The 4,327-nt window shown below is 53.6% G+C and overlaps 1 long non-coding RNA gene across 2 annotated transcripts; it reads right to left on the reverse strand.

The window, feature by feature from the left end:
• Positions 1–3,279: 3,279 nt before the first annotated feature.
• LOC127918076 (uncharacterized) lies at positions 3,280–4,321 on the reverse strand. 2 transcript variants are annotated; one of them, XR_008098752.1, is made up of 3 exons: positions 4,130–4,321; positions 3,574–3,814; positions 3,280–3,359 (listed from the first exon to the last, which is right to left on the reverse strand). It is a non-coding gene; the product is annotated as an uncharacterized LOC127918076 (long non-coding RNA). The 2 variants fall into 2 exon arrangements; XR_008098751.1 differs by lacking the exon at positions 3,280–3,359 and adding an exon at positions 3,920–3,972 and having other exon boundaries at positions 3,523–3,814.
• Positions 4,322–4,327: the final 6 nt, after the last annotated feature.

The following is a 4,327-nucleotide window of genomic DNA, read 5'->3' on the forward strand; positions in this document are numbered from 1 at the left end:
GGTGCTGGTCAGGCACCGTGTTATGCGGTGGTTCGCACGGTGTCCCCAGTACGCGTGCTTAGGCCCGGTGCGCTACACCCCAGCTTCCCACATCTGCCGGGCTAGGGTGAAGAACCAGCCAGGGCGGTTGGTGCCAGCCCTGCTCTCAAGATCTCCAGTATGCCTTCACGGTCCGGTCCATCCAGTGCCACCTCCACACACCAGCCCTCCGGTGGCAGCTCCCCGCACAAGGCTTCCTGTGCGTGTCCTCGGCCCAGTACCACCAGTGCCAGCACCACGCATCAGGCCTACAGTGCGTTCCGCCTGTCCGGCGCTGCTGCCGGAGTCTGAGGCGCCAGAGCCCCTCAGCCCAGAGGCGCCAGAGCTTCCGCCCCTGTGTCCCGAGCAGCTGCCCCTCTGTCCCGAGCAGCTGCCCTCTGTCCCGAGCAGCTGCCCCTCTGTCCCGAGCAGCTGCCCCTCTGTCCCGAGCAGCTGCCCCTCTGTCCCGAGCAGCTGCCCCTCTGTCCCGAGCTGCCCCTCAGTCCAGTGTCAGCTAAATAGGGTCGCCGTGGTTAGGAGGCCACAGAAGCGGACAAGGTGGGGACTAAGACTACGGTGAGCGGGGCCACGTCCAGCACCAGAGCCGCCACCGCGGATAGATGCCCACCCAGACCCTCCCCAATAGGTTCAGGTTTTGCGGCGAGTCTGCACCTTGGGGAGAGGAAATTTATTTTCACACCCCCTGACATAGTTGCTTTGTATGTTTCTATGTTTTGGTTGGTCAGGTGAGCTGAAATGGGCATTCTGTGTTACATGTCTAGTTTTGTCTGGTTCTATGTTTGGCCTGATATGGTTCTCCAATCAGAGGCAGGTGTTAGTCATTGTCTCTGATTGGGAACCATATTAAATAACCTGTTTGGTGTTAGGTTTTTGTAGGTGATTGTCATATGTCCTTGTTCCTGTCGCTGTGTTGCTTTGCACCAGTATTAGGCTGTTTCTGATATTCATGTTGCACGTTTATTTGTTTTGTATTTGATCCGTGTTACTTTGTCTCATTAAGTGGATGTAAGCCAGCCACGCTGCATTTTGGTCTGACTCTCTTTCACCTAAAGGAAAACCGTTGCAAAGGAGGTAAATTTTGCAGAAGTCAATATTGGAGGCTATATACAGGAGGTATCGGTACCCAGAGTCAATGTGGGAGGCTATATAAAAGGAGGTATCGGTACAGAGTCAATGTGGGTCTATACAGGAGGTATCGGTACCCAGAGTCAATGTGAAGGTATATACAGGAGGTATCGGTGCAGAGTCAATATGGAGGCCTATTAAGGGAGAGTATGGTTTGAAGTCAATGTGGAGTCTATATACAGGAGGTATGGTACAGAGTCCATCGTGACTATCTACAGGAGTATGGTACAGGAAGTCAATGTGGAGGCTATATACAGGAGGGTGCCGGTTAGGTCAATGTGGAGGCTATATACAAAGGTGTGGTACAGAGTGGCTTAGGCTATATAAAGGAGGTATCGGTACAGAGTCAATGTGGGTCTATCCTACAGGAGGGTATCGGTGCAGAGTCAATGTGAAGGCTGTACTGACCCAGGAGGTATGGAACAGAGTCATGTAGGCTATATACAGGAGGTATCGGTACAGAGTCAATGTGAGTCTATATACAGGAGGTACCGGTACAGAGTCAATGTGGAGCTATATACAGGGGTACCGGTACAGAGTCAATGTGGAGGCTATATACAGGAGGTATCGGTACAGAGTCAATGTGAGTCTATATACAGGAGGTATCGGTACAGAGTCAATGTGAAGGCTATATACAGGTGGTATCGGTACAGAGTCAATGTGGAGGCTATATACAGGAGGTATCGGTACAGAGTCAATGAGTCTATATACAGGAGGTACGGTACAGAGTCAATGTGGAGGCTATATGCAGGGGTACCGTTACAGAGTCAATGTGGAGTCTATATACAGGAGGTACGGTACAGAGTCAATGTAGGTCTATATACAGGAGGTACCAGTACAGAGTCAATGTGGAGGCTATATACAGGAGGTACCGGTACAGAGTTAATGTGAAGGCTATATACAGGAGGTACCAGTACAGAGTCAATGTGGAGGCTATATACAGGGAGGTACCGGTACAGGAAGTCAATATTAGGCTATATACAGGAGGTATCGGTACAGAGTCAATGTGGAGGCTATATAAAGGAGGTATCGGTACAGAGTCAATGTGGAGGCTATATAAAGGAGGTATCGGTACAGAGTCAATGTGAGTCTATACAGGAGGTATCGGTACAGAGTCAATGTGAAGGCTATATACAGGAGGTATCGGTACAGAGTCAATGTGGAGGCTATATACAGGAGGTATCGGTACAGAGTCAATGTAGAGTCTATATACAGGAGGTACCGGTACAGAGTCAATGTGGAGGCTATATACAGGGTACCGGTACAGAGTCAATGTGGAGTCTATATACAGGAGGTACCGGTACAGAGTCAATGTGAAGTCTATATACAGGAGGTACCGGTACAGAGTCAATGTGGAGGCTATATACAGGAGGTACGGTACAGAGTCAATGTGAGAAGGCTATATACAGGAGGTACCCCGGTACAGAGTCAATGTGGAGGCTATATACAGGAGGTACCGGTACAGAGTCAATGTGGAGGCTATATGCAGGAGGTGCCGGTACAGAGTCAGTGTGGAGGCTATAGCAGGAGGTACCGGTACAGAGTCAATGTGAAGGCTATATACAGGAGGTACCGGTACCGAGTCAGTGTAGGAGGCTATATACAGGAGGGTACCGGTGCAGGAGGTCAGTGTGGAGCTATGTACAGGAGGTACCGGTACGAGTCAGTGTGGAGGCTATATACAGGAGGTGCCGGTACCAGTCAGAATGCGAGGGTTAGGGGTTAGTTGGGGTCCATTTTGTACACATAGGTAGGAATGAAGTGACTATGCATAGATAATAAACAGTGACAATGTATAATCCTTTCGTGTTTCTACTAAAGAATTGACACATGTGGAAGAGGACTGGCCACCCCTCAGAGCCTGGTTCCTCTCTACCCAGCACAGCCAGAAGAGGACTGGCCACCCCTCAGAGCCTGGTTCCTCTCTACCCGGCACAGCCAGAAGAGGACTGGCCACCCCTCAGAGCCTGGTTCCTCTCTACCCAGCACAACCAGAAGAGGACTGGCCACCCCTCAGAACTGGTTCCTCTCTACCTTTTACAGCCAGAAGAGGACTGGCCACCCCTCAGAGCCTGGTTCCTCTCTACCCAGCACAGCCAGAAGAGGGACTGGCCACCCTCTCAGAGCCTGGTTCCTCTCTACCCAGCACAGCCAGAAGAGGACTGGCCACCCCTCAGAGCCTGGTTCCTCTCTACCTTTACAGCCAGAAGAGGACTGGACACCCCTCAGAGCCTGGTTCTCTCTCCACCCGGCACAGCCAGAGAGGGACTGGCCACCCCTCAGAGCCTGGTTCCTCTCTACCCGGCTGGCCCAGAAAGAGGGACTGGCCACCCCTCAGAGCCTGGTTCCTCTCTACCCGGCACAGCCAGAAGAGGACTGGCCACCCCTCAGAGCCTGGTTCCTCTCTACCCAGCACAGCCAGAAGAGGACTGGCCACCCCTCAGAGCCTGGTTCCTCTCTACCCAGCACAGCCAGAAGAGGACTGGCCACCCCTCAGAGCCTGGTTCCTCTCTACCCAGCACAGCCAGAAGAGGACTGGCCACCCCTCAGAGCCTGGTTCCTCTCTACCCAGCACAGCCAGAAGAGGACTGGCCACCCCTCAGAGCCTGGTTCCTCTCTACCCAGCACAGCCAGAAGAGGACTGGCCACCCTTCAGAGCCTGGTTCCTCTCTACCCAGTACAGCCAGAAGAGGACTGGCCACCCCTCAGAGCCTGGTTCCTCTCTACCCGGCACAGCCAGAAGAGGACTGGCCACCCTCAGAGCCTGGTTCCTCTCTACCCAGCACAGCCAGAAGAGGACTGGCCACCCTCAGAGCCTGGTTCCTCTCTACCCAGCACAGCCAGAAGAGGATTGGCCACCCCTCAGAGCCTGGTTCCTCTCTACCCAGCACAGCCAGAAGAGGACTGGCCACCCCTCAGAGCCTGGTTCCTCTCTACCCAGCACAGCCAGAAGAGGACTGGCCACCCTCAGAGCCTGGTTCCTCTCTACCCAGCACAGCCAGAAGAGGACTGGCCACCCCTCAGAGCCTGGTTCCTCTCTACCCAGCACAGCCAGAAGAGGACTGGCCACCCCTCAGAGCCTGGTTCCTCTCTACCCAGCACAGCCAGAAGAGGACTGGCCACCCCTCAGAGCCTGGTTCCTCTCTACCCAGCACAGCCAGAA

This window comes from Oncorhynchus keta, unplaced genomic scaffold (assembly GCF_023373465.1).
Source record: "Oncorhynchus keta strain PuntledgeMale-10-30-2019 unplaced genomic scaffold, Oket_V2 Un_contig_13063_pilon_pilon, whole genome shotgun sequence".
In the NCBI taxonomy this organism is placed as follows: Eukaryota; Metazoa; Chordata; class Actinopteri; order Salmoniformes; family Salmonidae; genus Oncorhynchus; species Oncorhynchus keta.